The sequence below is a fragment of the Oncorhynchus nerka genome, linkage group LG15, assembly GCF_034236695.1.
Source record: "Oncorhynchus nerka isolate Pitt River linkage group LG15, Oner_Uvic_2.0, whole genome shotgun sequence".
In the NCBI taxonomy this organism is placed as follows: domain Eukaryota; kingdom Metazoa; phylum Chordata; class Actinopteri; order Salmoniformes; family Salmonidae; genus Oncorhynchus; species Oncorhynchus nerka.
Genome location: NC_088410.1, coordinates 15,619,173 through 15,635,813, shown reverse-complemented (window position 1 = coordinate 15,635,813; position 16,641 = coordinate 15,619,173). Strand labels below are relative to the sequence as shown.

Sequence of the window (16,641 nt, the reverse complement as noted above, 5' to 3'; positions counted from 1 at the left end):
CACTCAACGTCAACAAAACAAAGGAGATGATCGTGGACTTCAGGAAACAGCAGAGGGAGCACCCCCCTATCCACATCGACGGGACAGTAGTGGAGAGGGTAGTAAGTTTCAAGTTCCTCGGCGTACACATCACGGACAAACTGAATTGGTCCACCCACACAGACAGCATGGTGAAAAAGGCTCAGCAACGCCTCTTCAACCTCAGGAGGCTGAAGAAATTCAGCTTGTCACCAAAAGCACTCACAACCTTTTACAGATGCACAATCGAGAGCATCCTGTCGGGCTGTATCCCCGCCTGGTACGGCAACTGCTCCGCCCACAACCATAAGGCTCTCCAGAGGGTAGTGCGGTCTGCACAACACATCAACTCCCTGCCCTCCAGGACACCTACACCACCCAATGTCACAGGAAGGCCATAAAGATCACCAAGGACAACAACCACCCGAGCCACTGCCTGTTCACCCCGCTATCATCCAGAAGGCGAGGGTAGTACAGGTGCATCAAAGCAGGGACCGAGAGACTGAAAAACAGCTTCTATCTCAAGGCCATCAGACTGTTAAAAAGCCACCACTAACATTGAGTGGCTGCTGCCAACATACTGACTCAACTCCAGCCATTTTAATAATGGAAAAATTGATGTAAAAATGTATCACTAGCCACTTTTTAAAAAAATACCACTTAATATAATGTTTACATACCCATCTCATATGTATAAACAGAAATATCTTATTTACACAAGTGTTCAGACCCTTCCCTATGAGACTTGAAACGGAGCTCAGGTGCATCCTGTTTCCATTGATCCTCCCGACATCCGCATTGTCACGCACTGGTCGAAGTATTTTGTGTTTATCTTCATTTATTTGGTCAGGCCAGGTTTTTTGTATGTGGTGTGTTAGTATTGGGATTGTAGCTTAGTGGGGTGTTCTAGTTAAGTCTATGGCTGTCTGAAGTGGTTCTCAATCAGAGGCAGGTGTTTATCGTTGTCTCTGATTGGGAACCATATTTAGGCAGCCATATTCTTTGAGTGTGTCGTGGGTGATTGTCCTTAGTGTCCTGATGTCCTTGTTCTGTGTTAGTTTACACAAGTATAGGCTGTTTCGGTTTTCGTTACGTTTATTTTTTTGTAGTGTTTGTGTTTAGTGTGTTTGTCATCAAACATGAATCGTAATCTACACGCCGCATTTTGGTCCGACTCTACTTCACCAGACGAGAACTGTTACACCCATCCCTAGTGCCTGCAACATAGTTTGCCACATGGCCTTAAATTGTACCAATTTGTTTTCTATGTCACCCATGATATTTCAATAATAAATCATTCAATTGTTCCATTGTGTTAATGATGGCAGATTGATTGACTTCCAATTCTTTAGTACACATTTTTTTTCAAGATGAGAGGTGAGAAGAGAATAGTCCAGCCCGTTGGGTATCTCACTACACCCCCATATGTCATGTCTTGAAATATGCTGCAATAAAAGTAAGTTTTACATTGTAATACCTTTGTCAGCCAACTTTCTAGCTTCACCCACAACTTGTGGACTTCATAGCAATCCCAGAAAGCATGGTTTATTGAGTCATTGTCAGTTTTACACTTGACTTGACTGCCATTGTTTTGTAGAATTTGTGAATTTTGTCTCTTGTATAATAAATTCTATACATTAGTTTATACTGGATTAAGAGTACATTTATGGCCTCCCGGGTGGCGCAGTGGTTAAGGTCGCTGTAATGCAGCGCCAGCTGTGCCATCAGAGTCCCTGGTTTCGCGCCCAGGCTCTGTCGTAACCGGCCGCGACCGGGAGGTCCGTGGGGCGACGCACAATTGGCCTAGCGTCGTCCGGGTTAGGGAGGGCTTGGTCGGTAGGGATGTCCTTGTCTCATCGCGCACCAGCGACTCCTGTGGCGGGCCGGGCGCAGTGCACGCTAACCAAGGTTGCCAGGTGCACGGTGTAGCCTCCGACACATTGGTGCGGCTGGCTTCCAGGTTGGATGCGCGCTGTGTTAAGAAGCAGTGCGGATTGGTTGGGTTGTGTATCGGAGGATGCATGACTTTCAACCTTCGTCTCTCCCGAGCCCGTACGGGAGTTGTAGCGATGAGACAAGATAGTAGCTACTACAACAATTGGATACCATGAAATTGGGGAGAAAAAAGGGGTAAAAATTCAACAAAAAAAAAGAGTTATGTTATGTTAAACTAATAGCCTGAGTGCAACTAATAGCCTGAGTGCAACTAATAGCCTGAGTGCAACTAATAGCCTGAGTGCAACTAATAGCCCGAGTGCAACTAATAGCCTGAGTGCAACTAATACCCAGAGTGCAACTAATAGCCCGAGTGCAACTAATAGCCCGAGTGCAACTAATAGCCCGAGTGCAACTAATAGCCCGAGTGCAACTAATAGCCCGAGTGCAACTAATAGCCCGAGTGCAACTAATAGCCCGAGTGCAACTAATAGCCCGAGTGCAACTAATAGCCCGAGTGCAACTAATAGCCCGAGTGCAACTAATAGCCCGAGTGCAACTAATAGCCCGAGTGCAACTAATAGCCCGAGTGCAACTAATAGCCCGAGTGCAACTAATAGCCCGAGTGCAACTAATAGCCCGAGTGCAACTAATAGCCCGAGTGCAACTAATAGCCCGAGTGCAACTAATAGCCCGAGTGCAACTAATAGCCCGAGTGCAACTAATAGCCCGAGTGCAACTAATAGCCCGAGTGCAACTAATAGCCCGAGTGCAACTAATAGCCCGAGTGCAACTAATAGCCCGAGTGCAACTAATAGCCCGAGTGCAACTAATAGCCCGAGTGCAACTAATAGCCCGAGTGCAACTAATAGCCTGAGTGCAACTAATAGCCTGAGTGCAACTAATAGCCTGAGTGTCAGTCTGTTTATGCCATCGGTCCAACTCCTTGTCACTCATTGTCATGGCTTGATAGTGAGCATATCAGAACTCAGGATAACACCCAGACGCAGGCAGTTTGAATCACATAGGTTTATTTACAAAACAGGGGGCAGGCAAAGGGCAGTAATCCAGGGCAGAGTCTGTAAGGTACAGAACGGCAGGCAGGCTCAGGGACAAAACAGGTCAAAACCTAGAGGACTAGGAATCAGACACTGGTAGACTTGACAAGATGAACTGGCAACACACAAACAGAAAACACAGGTATAAATACACTGGGGATAATGGGGAAGATGGACTGCACCTGGAGGGGGGTGGAGACAAGCAGAAACCCCCAACTGGGGGCAGGTGAAACAGATCAGGGTGTGATAGCGCAATAACGTTGGACAGACCATAAACTGATCTGGGACCAGGCTAGGCAACTCTATAGTTACGTTTAAAAATAGCCTTGAACTGTAACTTTATCCTGAGAAAAAAATTGCAGACACATTTCCTGAGTCTCATTTTGATTCTGTTTATGCCAATCAGAATTCAGACTGCCTGCCCTGAATGTTTTTTTTCTGCCTAGCAACACTCTTTGGTCTGCAGGGTCCCTCTAGAGGTGACCATGAACACAACAATAGATGAGAACAGCGAGTTATGTTATTGCAATGTGTCTGTGTTTTGAAGGCCAATGGTTCTCAACCTTTTCGGTTGCTGTACTACCAAGTATATTTTGTTTTTGCCCGGAGGAGCCCTGAAGTACCCCCTTATGTGAGTTTACCAGTAAACCTATGGTCTCATGAGTTCTCAACTACCCCCTGTGGAGAAGCCCAGGCAGTAAATGTCGGAGTCCTGGTTGATATCCACTAGTGTAGGTCTACTGTAGAGACAGATTCCTGGTTGATATTCACTAGTGTAGGTCTACTGTAGAGACAGATTCCTGGTTGATATTCACTAGTGTAGGATAATGGGAGACAGATTCCTGGATATTCACCTAGTGTAGGTCTACTGTGAGACAGAGTCCTGGTTGAATCCACTGGGGGTCTACTGTGAAACAGATCCTGGTTGATATCCACTGGTGCAAGGTCTACGTTGAGACAGAGTCCTGGTAAACTGTGTATCTACTGTAGGACAGAGTCCTGGTTGAATCCATAGTTAGGTCTACTGTAAAATACTGTTTTGAACTGTACTGGTGTTTATCTACTGAGAAAAGTCCTGGTTGATATCCATTTTCTACTGTAGAGACAGATTTTGAGACCCACTGGTGTAGGTCTACTGTAGAGACAGAGTCCTGATATTCACTAGTGTAGGTCTACTGTAGAGACAGATTCCTGGTTGATAACTTGATATTCACTTGTTCTGCCTAGAACAGAGTCCTGGTTGATATCCACTGCTGGTCTACTCTAGAGACAGACCTGGTTGATATCCACTGGTGTAGATGAGAACAGTGAGTTATGTTATTGCAATGTGTCTGTGTTTTGACAGAGTCCTGGTGATTCCAACTAGTGTTCTACTGTAGAGACAGACTACCAAGTTGAGAACCATTTTGGTTTTGCCCGAGACAGAGTCCTGGTTGATATCCACTAGTGTGAGGTCTACTGTAAAGAGTCCTGGTGGTCTCCACTGAGTTCTCAACTACCCCTGTGGATATTCACTGGTGTGGGTCAGTAAAGACAGAGTCCTGGTTGATATCCACTGGTGTAGGTCTACTGTAGAGACAGAGTCCTGGTTGATATCCACTAGTGTAGGTCTACTGTAGAGACAGATTCCTGGTTGATATTCACTAGTGTAGGTCTACTGTAGAGACAGAGTCCTGGTTGATATCCACTGGTGTAGGTCTACTGTAGAGACAGAGTCCTGGTTGATATTCACTGGTGTGGGTCTACTGTAGAGACAGAGTCCTGGTTGATATCCACTGGTGTAGGTCTACTGTAGAGACAGAGTCCTGGTTGATATCCACTAGTGTAGGTCTACTGTAGAGACAGAGTCCTGGTTGATATCCACTAGTGTAGGTCTACTGTAGAGACAGATTCCTGGTTGATATCCACTAGTGTAGGTCTACTGTAGAGACAGAGTCCTGGTTGAGAACCACTGGTGTAGGTCTACTGTAGAGACAGAGTCCTGGTTGATATCCACTAGTGTAGGTCTACTGTAGAGACAGAGTCCTGGTTGAGACCCACTGGTGTAGGTCTACTGTAGAGACAGAGTCCTGGTTGATATCCACTGGTGTAGGTCTACTGTAGAGACAGAGTCCTGGTTGAGAACCACTGGTGTAGGTCTACTGTAGAGACAGAGTCCTGATTGATATCCACTAGTGTAGGTCTACTGTAGAGACAGAGTCCTGGTTGATATCCACTGGTGTGGGTCTACTGTAGAGACAGAGTCCTGGTTGATATTCACTGGTGTGGGGCTACTGTAGAGACAGAGTCCTGGTTGATATCCACTGGTGTAGGTCTACTGTAGAGACAGAGTCCTGATTGATATCCACTAGTGTAGGTATCAGAGTCCTGGTTGATATCCACTGGTGTAGGTCTACTGTAGAGACAGAGTCCTGGTTGATATTCACTGGTGTGGGTCTAATGTAGAGACAGAGTCCTGGTTGATATCCACTGGTGTGGGTCTACTGTAGAGCTTAGCACTGAGCAGGGCGGTTATGACTAAAACAATTACATAAAAAAAAAGAAAAATGTGTTTTTATACCTTTTTCTGGTGGCGTCTGTGTGCGACACATACTATTGTACTCAGAAATATGACCTATCGTTTTCTTCTTCTTTTCCTGTATAATGGCGTTCGCAACAAATATATATGCATTCTGCCACCTACTGTCCAGGTAGAAAATAAAGATCCCCAAAAAAGGAAAAATGCAGGTTAAGAAATCTAATAAATATTAAACAATTCCATACAAACGATCAATAATTACATTTAAATTAAACGGGGAATCAGCTTTATTTTCCGTTTAATCAGGTCCCTACACAGTCTTAGTGAGGATCCTGTGAGGGTTGTAGTCCATGCAGTGCTTCTGCTGTTAAGTCTAGGAGGCCCAACACTTTCTCAGTTGCAGATATAATGATGTCCAGCTTCTTGGACTTCTTGGACACTTGTGCAGTACAATTAATAACTGTGGCTATAAATGCTATAAAATTGTGACATATAACATTTGCAACTGTTTACAGTGCATCAACCTCCATCTCTTCTTCAGAACTATGGCCTCTTGACCCTTCAACTCTCTTCACCGCCTCCACATAGGAGATTTGCTCTACAGCCCTGATCCTTGACCCCTCAACCTCTTTCCCGATGCGCTTTCATCTTCAAACAACACTTCTTCTGCTCTCAACTCTGATTCTGGGCAGACAGCCAATGTTGTGAATTGTCATTAGGAGGTTGATAATAGTGACACCCAACCAGAATTCAGACTCTGTGTGTTCTGAGTTGAATTCTTTTTTGCCTAGTAACACTCTCTCATTGGCTATAAACGACAAGTTACAGGGGAACCGAAACTTAACTTGGAATGTACAGGTAACTGCCAAAATAAAAGAAACACTTGAGTAATTGAGGGTTCTGTCAGCTCTGTTATGTTGTGGGGTGCATTTTCCTGGCGTGGTTTAGGTCCACTCAACCACTTAGAGACCAAGGTAAACACCAGTACATACTCAGCCATTCTGAGTGATCACCTTCAACCTGTGGTGAATAATGTCTATCCTGATGGGAGTGGTCTCTTCCAGGATGATAATGCCCCCGTCCACAGGGTATGAGAGGTCACTGAATGGTTTGATGAGCATGAAAACTATGTAAACCATATGCCATGGCTGTCTCAGTCACCAGATCTCAACCCAGTTGAACCCTGAAGGGAGACTCTGGATCAACACCTGAGAGAGCGTTTCCACCACCATCAACCAAACAATAGAGTTCTAGACACTTGTAGAGTCTATGTGCATTGAAGCAGTTCTGGCATTTCGTGGTGCCCAACGCCCTGTTAACACACATTATGTTGGTGTTTCCTTTATTTTGGCAGTTACCTGTAAGGTCCAGCTAATAGCTTCACTAACAGCGAGCATTCAACTTAACTACCTTACTAATTAAATTACGTACAACGATTATATTAGAAGACCTAGGCAACTATGAGCCTAAGCGGCAATCTGTTTGTGGTATTATTAAATCTCCTCATTGTCATGGCTTGAAAGTGATCAATGGAGTTGGAAAGAGAACAAACAGATATGGGACCATGCTTGGCAACTACAGTATATAGTGATCAATGGAGTTGGAAAGAGAACAAACAGATCTGAGACCAGGCTTGGCAACTACAGTATATAGTGATCAATGGAGTTGGAAAGAGAACAAACAGATCTGGGACCAGGCTAGGCAACTACAGTATATAGTGATCAATGGAGTTGGAAAGAGAACAAACAGATCTGGGACCAGGCTAGGCAACTACAGTATATAGTGATCAATGGAGTTGGAAAGAGAACAAACAGATATGGGACCATGCTTGGCAACTACAGTATATAGTGATCAATGGAGTTGGAAAGAGAACAAACAGATCTGAGACCAGGCTTGGCAACTACCGTATAGTGATCAATGTTGATCAATGGCAACTACAGTTGGAAAGAGAACAAACAGATCTGAGACCAGACCAGGCTAAAGAGCAAACTCTGGGACAGTATATAGTGATCAATGGAGTTGGAAAGAGAACAAACAGATCTGAGACCAGGCTTGGCAACTACAGTATATAGTGATCAATGGAGTTGGAAAGAGAACAAACAGATCTGAGACCAGGCTTGGCAACTACAGTATATAGTGATCAATGGTGTTGGAAAGAGAACAAACAGATCTGGGACCAGGCTAGGCAACTACAGTATATCGTGATCAATGGAGTTGGAAAGAGAACAAACAGATCTGGGACCAGGTTAGACAACTACAAAGTTATATTTGAAAATGTTTTATTTGCTATTTTAATTGGAACCTTTTTCCCAGAAGAAGAGGTCTGTGTCCAACACATTTCATTTAACCCAGAGTTGTGGCTAATCCAAGGTTGAGTTGTCAGAGGAGGTTGATAATAGTGACACCCAATCAGAATTCAGCCTCTGTCCTGAGGTGAATTACTCCTCTCATTGGCTAGAAATTACTAGTTACAGGTGAAACGAAACTTAACTCTGACTAAACTTGAGTCAACACAGCTTATAGCAGGTATCTTGGTACTGAGTGACAGGTCATTATACCACAGTGTACAGCAGGTTGTTGCTGTGAGGGACTGACCTGCAGGTATCTTGGTACTGAGTGACAGGTCATTATACCACAGTGTACAGCAGGTTGTTGCTGTGAGGGACTGACGTGCAGGTATCTTGGTACTGAGTGACAGGTCATTATACCACAGTGTACAGCAGGTTGTTGCTGTGAGGGACTGACCTGCAGGTATCTTGGTACTGAGTGACAGGTCATTATACCACAGTGTACAGCAGGTTGTTGCTGTGAGGGACTGACCTGCAGGTATCTTGGTACTGAGTGACAGGTCATTATACCACCGTGTACAGCAGGGATGGGCATCTCCATTCATCTGGGGCCTGTTTGGTGACCTTGACTACATTCCTGACTGACTACATGGATGATGTATGACAGATATTATAATGCCTGGAGGCTGGTGGGAGGAGCCATAGGAGGGATGGTTTATTGTAATGGTTACGTTGTTAGGGAATGTACTTTGTTTTACAACAGTTATAACACATAGCATTACTCTTCTTATAGTTCATATTGTTTTAAAGTCAAATAGATGAGAAGAAAATCGAATTTAGTTCATGTGGACTTTGTTTTTTGTAATGAGGTCATTGTCTGTTTTGTTTTTGATGGCTGCTGTAGCAGAGATGGAACGAGGAAGAGGAAGGACTCTAAAGATTCTGTTCCTGTTTACACTCTGTCTACAAGCCTGTCAATTGGTGACACTTGACACACACATGCACATACACACACCAGTGCGCACACACACACACATGCATGCACGTACACACACACACACACACACCAGTGACACACACACACACACACACACTAGACAGATGCATTATAATGCCTGACCTTTCAGGGGGCAGGTGCTCAAAATGGAAAAGGGGTAACATTCTGAAAAGACCAAAAGCCTGTAAAAGTTAATATCTTTGAACATAGACCTATTTATTTCTGCAACAACACACTCAGTTCAGTCCCTCATAAAGACATGATTGACATGGGGAAAAGAAGGAGGGTTATCAGCTGATCATTGATGTTGATGGCAGATGTTCATCTGCTGGTTAGTTTTTTTTATTTTACTGATTGTGATTTACCTTTGTCTTTTCTTACCCTCTCTGCTCCTATCAGCCAATCAGATCAGACTAAATACGGATGATGATGTCGGCTAAATCAAGTATTATCAAGTGTTTAAATAAATGTTATGCTGCTGTGGTGGTACTGTTGATATTTAAACTAGGTAGCGAGCTACACACACTCCATCGGTGACCACATCTCTCAAGCCATTCACGTTTGGATAAAACTCCTTACGGGGCAGACTGCCCTTACAGGGCAAACTCCTTACAGAGCAGACTGCCCTTACAGGGCAAACTCCTTACAGGGCAGACTGCCCTTACAGGGCAAACTCCTTACAGGGCAGACTGCCCTTACAGGGCAAACTCCTTACAGGGCAGACTGCCCTTACAGGGCAAACTCCTTACAGGGCAAACTCCTTACAGGGCAAACTCCTTACAGGGCAGACTGCCCTTACAGGGCAAACTCCTTACAGGGCAAACTCCTTACAGGGCAGACTGCCCTTACAGGGCAAACTCCTTACAGGGCAGACTCCTTACAGGGCAAACTCCTTACAGGGCAGACTCCTTACAGGGCAAACTCCTTACAGGGCAAACTCCTTCAGGGCAGACTGCCCTTACAGGGCAGACTCCTTACAGGGCAGACTGGGAAACAACCAACGAACATGTTGAAAGTGGTGAACCAAAAGCCTGGGTTCTGAACAAGTACAAAAATATATATTTTTGAAATTATAGACACTACCCAAAAGGGTTTTTGAGACTAGAAGGACAATGGGGCTTGTGCTCTGCAGTTAGAGTCCACACACATTTCATTAGGTTTTCAAAGACAATGTCAACTTGAAGCACTTCTTGTCTGTTTTCACAGATTCAGGGCAGCCCTCTGATCTGAGGATAGTTTTAGTAGGGAAGACTGGAGCAGGGAAGAGTGCAACAGGAAACACCATCCTGGGGAGAAAGGTGTTTAGAGATGCCTTCTCCCCTGAGTCTGTGACTGATCACTGTGAGAAACAGAGTGGGGTGGTGGATGGGAGGAAGACTGATGTCATCGACACCCCGGGGCTCTATGACACAACAATGTCTAAATAAGAGATGAAAAGTGAAATAGAAAAGGCCATCTACATGTCAGTCCCAGGACCCCACGCCTTCCTGCTGGTGATCAGACTGGGGAGGTTCACAGAGGAGGAGAGGAACACTGTGAAGTGGATCCAGGAGAACTTTGGAGAAGATGCCTCAAAGTACATCATCATTCTGTTCACTGGTGGAGACCAGCTGGAGGACAAATCAATGGTGGACTTTCTAAGTGAGAGTGAGGAGCTTATGAAACTCATCAAGGTCTTTAAGGGCAGAAATCATGTCTTCAATAATAAAAAGAAGAATGACAACACTCAGGTCCCAGAGCTGCTGAAGAAGATAGATGAGATGGTGATGAAGAATGGAGGACAACACTACACCAATGAGATGTACCAGGAGGTTCAGAGGAAGATCGAAGAGGAGGAGGAGAGGAAGAAACAGGGGGAGGAGAAGAGAGAACAGGAGGAGAGGGAGAAACAGGAAGAGGTTTTCAGAAAACTGGAAGAGAAGGTGAGAGAGGAGGAGAGGAAGAAACAGGAGGAGATCCAGAAGAAGAACCTAAAGGACCTACCAGGAAAAGTTGTGAGATTGTTTGCAACTGTTGCCACAGCGGTGGTAGCAGGACCAGCAGCAATTCCAGTTGGAATTGCTATACTTGCAGAAGAGGTAGCTGAAGATGTAGTTGAATATTTACAAGGTCCTCAGTAAGTAAAGATGAGGAAGAGGTGGCAGTGTGAAGTACCACTCTCTTCCTCATCTTTAATGTCAAGTAGTAGCAGTGGGTTAATACTGTACAATGACAACCATCAGGGATTGTTCAACACTTTCTAATATGATCACTTATTTAACATGTTTATTATTCAGAGGCTTAGGGATAATAACATACTGTAGGATGACATTTATAATTCAGCAAAAACAAACAGACAGAAAATCTGAAATCATGTTTCATTGGGAACTCACCCCACCCCCCCTGAGCTGTAATGTGGCGCAGGGAACGATTTCTAAAATGTTTTACGGCGAAAACATAGCACATATTTATGTCCAACCACCACTGCATACATACTTCATTAGCTTAGCCAAGTAGGAAAAAATATGCAATCAACAAACGCAGGATTAAAAGAAAAATAATTTCACTAACCTTTTGAAATCTTCATCAGATGACAGTAATATAACATGTTACACAGTACATTCATTTTTTTCAATAATATGCAATATATATCCATAAATATCTGTTTACAATTATGCATCGTTCAAAAATGCTACTCCAATGTCAGGAGAAATAAATAGCTCCGGCAGATAACGTCAGCAAACAAGGAATACACATCATAAACTTTGACTAAATATGCATGTTTTACATATGTATGGCAAGATAAACTTCTTCTAAATGCAATTGCTATGTTACAATTATTTTTAACGTTACATTTGGCGTTTACTAGGCTATAATAGAGAGTCGGCGCTCTCAGTTAGCATGCTGACTCCTCTATCATGGAGTCGGCAGAAACCCAAAATGAAGACGTAAATATTCCTTACCATGGCTGTTCTTGCTTCAGAAGACGTGGAAGGGTTAATACTCACCAAGTTAGCGTTCAGTTTGCAAGTCTGTGTCTTTCCGTTCTCAAACTAGACACTTTTCGGTCGAAATGTATGCAAATTTCAAGTGGCTGCGCACCAAAACGTCGAAAGTATACATTATATTTCGAGTAAACTTATCAAACTATGTTTATAATTAAGCCTTAGCATGTTATAAAGGTCTACAGCAATCGTGAGGGCGAACAGATTAGCACACGTTGTTCAGTCTGTCCTGGGAGAAAGAGAGAGAAATCTTCAGTCTCCCATTGGTGAATTTTTTTTTGTGCGTCACCGGGACCTTTGGTCACGCTGAACTTCTCGTGAGCACGTGATTCTCGCAGTTACAGGCCTCATCGAAAGCAGGCTTCACGCTGAAGACATAGAACGTGTTTCCATGGTTATAGCTCTTTGGGAAGTGTGTAAACAATGACGTCAAAGTGAGGGCAACTTTTCCCATTACAAGAGAGACTTTGGGAGAATGCATGCCCTGAGAGTTCTGCTTTAGCTAAAGACAAAATTTAAACGGTTTTATAAGCTTTAGAGTGTTTCCTATTCGATAACAATTTTTAATTGCATATATTAGCAACTTTTGACAAAAATTTATCATGGTTTATATGGGTGCCGAATTCCTCCAGAAGGGGCAGTATTCAGGGCTAGCCCTAACAGGTTTTAACTCAGAGATAGTTAATAAGTTAGAATGGGTAAAGACATTCTAGGTATCTAGATATCTACGGGATTGATGTATCTACCCTTCCTCCCTGGTCTGCGTTCTCCCTCTAGCCTTCCTCCCTGGTCTGTGTTCTCCCTCTACCCTCCCTCCCTGGTCTGTGTTCTCCCTCTACCCTCCCTCCCTGGTCTGTGTTCTCCCTCTACCCTCTACCCTCCCTCCCTGGTCTGTGTTCTCCCTCCCTCCCTCCCTGGTCTGTGTTCTCTCTCCCTCCCTCCCTGGTCTGTGTTCTCCCTCTACCCTTCCTCCCTGGTCTGTGTTCTCCCTCTACCCTCCCTCCCTGGTCTGTGTTCTCCCTCTCCCCCTTCCTCCCTGGTCTGTGTTCTCCCTCTACCCTCCCTCCCTGGTCTGTGTCCTCCCTCTACCCTCCCTCCCTGGTCTGTGTTCTCCCTCTACCCTCCCTCCCTGGTCTGTGTTCTCCCTCTACCCTCCCTCGCTGGTCTGTGTTCTCCCTCTACCCTCCCTCCCTGGTCTGTGTTCTCTCTCTACCCTCCCTCCCTGGTCTGTGTTCTCCCTCTACCCTTCCTCCCTGGTCTGTGTTCTCCCTCTACCCTCCCTCCCTGGTCTGTGTTCTCCCTCTATCCTCCCTCCCTGGTCTGTGTTCTTGATAGAGGAAAATATGGTTGAAATTACTAATTATGTATACATTCCAATCAGAAACTGACTAGTCCAAATGCTATAATGTACTGTACATGTGAGTTTTCCCTCTTGCTCCCTTTCCCAATTGTATATAATGTAGTCAGGAGTTAGTAACAATGTAGGTCTGTTCCTTAGTTCATTCAGTTGTACAAATCTCCAGGTGGTGGGAACGGGCCATCTCCAAATGGTCGGGAATGTTGATTTATGCTGACTGGCCTTGACTTCGTGCTGATAACGCGAAGGCTTGAGAGCTAGAGGGGCCCTCTGTTTGTGAAACGGAATGTTTGGAAAACGCTGACGTCATTTTCAGTTTATAACCTGTGGAAATGTGTGTAAGCATTCAGTACTCTCTGGAATTAAACGCTCTTTACCTGGCTTTTAAGACTGGTCTCGATCTACTTCATGCATAATTAATGAACTTACAATTCATTAATGAATTAGAAATGAGTGTGAATTGGTTTTGGCAATTAAAGCATAAAGGAATTTAGAATTCCTCTCTCAATTTGGTCCTTCGAATGCCGGATCTAAATATCTCTCACTGTGCCTGGAGGTAGTACGCTGGAAAACGTGCACGGACAAGTTTTTTGACTCGTTTTACTAAAGACCTGACCTCTGAATTGAGGTTAAAATTGAAACAGGCCTGCGTATTATCACAGAGGACAGAGAGGGTGACTAGATTCAAACGAACAATGTTTTCCCAGCCGGCAGCAGGTAAAGTAGCCTTTATTCTCGATTCTGGGGGGATTTGAGCTCTTTAATTGATGTTCTGAAATTTTCAGAAATCATCAATAATGGGGGCCTTGCTATTCCCACAGGGTATGTATGACCATCATACACTGGGTTTTGTATAACCGATATACACTGAAGCAGGTTGGAAAATAACCTGTGGTAATGTGCACTACCGTAAATAAACTAAACTTAATCATGAGAGGTAAAAACGCCCGAGATTAAGACGGGATATTAAATAGGTACTAGGGGATAGGACGGTGATCTTGTAAAAATACTAGGCGTGGGGAGACGGCAAGAATGCGCAAGATAACTGGATTGATCATTTGAATAGTGGCAGTATTGATCACCGTTCCGATTCAACTAATACTACGGAAATATCCAAATACGGAGGAGAGGGAATTAAAAATCTAAAGAAATGAGATAAAAGCCATTCTTTAGACATGACAGTTCCATGCGAGAGGGAAGTTTAACAAATAGTGGCGTGAGATAACGATTATTAGCGTTCTTTAAAAGCCCTCTGACACAACCGGAAAATATTAGGGCTTTACAAACCCTGGGCTTATAGTTGTAAGGTTAGACCTAATGTTTGTTTCAAAAGTCAAAGCTATTGGTAAGATTTCCAATAAAAGAGATATTAACCATAAGGTGTTAAATATTGGAATTACTAGGCGTAAGTAAATAAGGATTCCAATAAAGAGAAATTAACATAAAGGATTGAAGATTGGAATTATTAGGAGGGGCAGGAATTTATTATAATGGGTAGTAACCCTTCTAAACTGCTTTCTGAAGAGACGGAAGATTACCGTTATATGAAACAAAAAGATAGAAGGAATGTAGATTTCTGTCCTAAATGGGAAAAAAGGTATGGTTTTGACGGACGCCTAGATGTCGAAAAGTTAGAATCCCTTCTAAAACAGATACAAAGGGAGCGAGATTAATGAGAATCCTAAACTGAGAGAAAACGTTGGGCGTTTAAATTTGGGCTATTTTCTGTTGTCTAGATGTCGGAGTAACAAATACAATTAACTGTGAAAATGGGTATATTTGCGGAGAGTCTCAGTCAAATTCCATTGTGCTGGTAAGGGAGTGGTGAGCGCGGCAGTCTCACCAACGGTAATCCACGGTTCGGTTCCCGTTTAACTAAAATTGATTTTAGATCGTAATTGACCTATTTGCATGTTTTGCCTGAAAAATACGGTCGCCAGTGTTTGCAAAAGATATAACTGAACGGATATTTTGTGTTCTAGATAGAATTGATAAAAGAAGTCATTAAAAATAACGGCGAGACAATTTCGATGTAAAACGCTATTTCGCCCAAAATGATCTGGTGGAATAATGTATTGAGATGGGAGTCGTAATTAAATAGATGTATCATAGAAGAGAGTTACCTAAAGTTAAATGGAGGGGATAACGGAGAGATACAATACAATTCCAGCCTGCCTGGACGTTATGGCTATTTATGAATCAATTGACATGAGAAGTTTAACACAAAAACATGGTACGTTTAATGTTAGGGTATAGTAAATTGAGAAGTTCGGTTGGGTTTACTCTGATGATTAGAATTTAAAACTGAACTCAATCTGAATAGGGAATATATATTTTACAAAGGCGGGCAGATTTGTGGCTATGGCCAGCAACGGAATTGCTAGACACTCAATGGGGCTATATAGTGCAACGCTTTGGACTATAAATTAGGTAAGAATAGTTGAATCGTAAGAAGTTGTGATTGTTTTTCTGATTATTGATTTTTGGTTAAGGTAACACCAGTGAATTTGAACAAAAAGTAACGTATTCTAAAAATGACCTGAATTCCGTCCTCATTGCGGGGAACAAATAAAATGTCTTATCTTAAAGGGACAGTGCACGGTAATCACAGTGGTTTGAGTGTATGACAGTGGAAAAAATATTGTGGGACGACAATTCAAAGATAGAAAAATAAGTTACATGATACATCAAGAGACTTAAAACGAACGACGTGAAGGGATCATAAGAATTATTGGGTGTCGTTGTAGGAGTAAATGTTTGGGTTAAGGGGATTTCCCTGTTCCCAGAGACAAGGCATTTTTAAGGCGAGCACTCACTAATGCTGGTCTGAGTTTGTAATTAGACAAGTGAATAACGTATTGGGAATAGAGTTGTAATTCAAATACTAAGTCAAAGACGAGACAGGTATTTAGAGCAAAATGGATTCTAAATGACAACAAAGAGACAATTATGATTTATACCCATCGAAAAGCTTTTATAAAATTGGCGAATTTAGAGATGTTGGTTGGGGTGGTAAATTATAATTCAGGATTTGAACAGATGTGATAAATTAGGTTTGGTTAATCGAACAAGAATTATTTATAATTCATTTGAAGTCGCTACGAATTGGCAGGTTGAGCGCTTGATGATGACGTCACTAGCGAGACACTTTTGTCACCAGGGACTGGGAATAACGGAGCAAAATGTATGGTTGTTAGTGTGTGTATCGGGGTTTTGAGTAACTCTTAAGAATTTGATATAAAAATGTTTTGGTTATTTGTTTACTGGTTATGGTCAATTTTAGGGGTTGATTAAACTTGAACAGTGTGTTCTGTCGGTTTTAGATAGAACTCTTTGTTCCGGAACGGATGAGAGTTACCCAAGATAAGTAAATTAAAGGAGCCATGAGAGAATGCGAATGCATATTTATTAAATATCGGGGATTAAATTACGGATTCCTTACACTGTGAAATGTACGACATTTGCGGCAGAGAGAAAAAGTAATGC

At 43.1% G+C, this 16,641-nt stretch overlaps 1 pseudogene; it reads left to right on the top strand.

Moving 5' to 3' along the window:
* LOC135559786 (uncharacterized) overlaps positions 1-16,641 on the top strand; it is a 70,324-nt pseudogene that overhangs the window by 14,035 nt on the left and 39,648 nt on the right.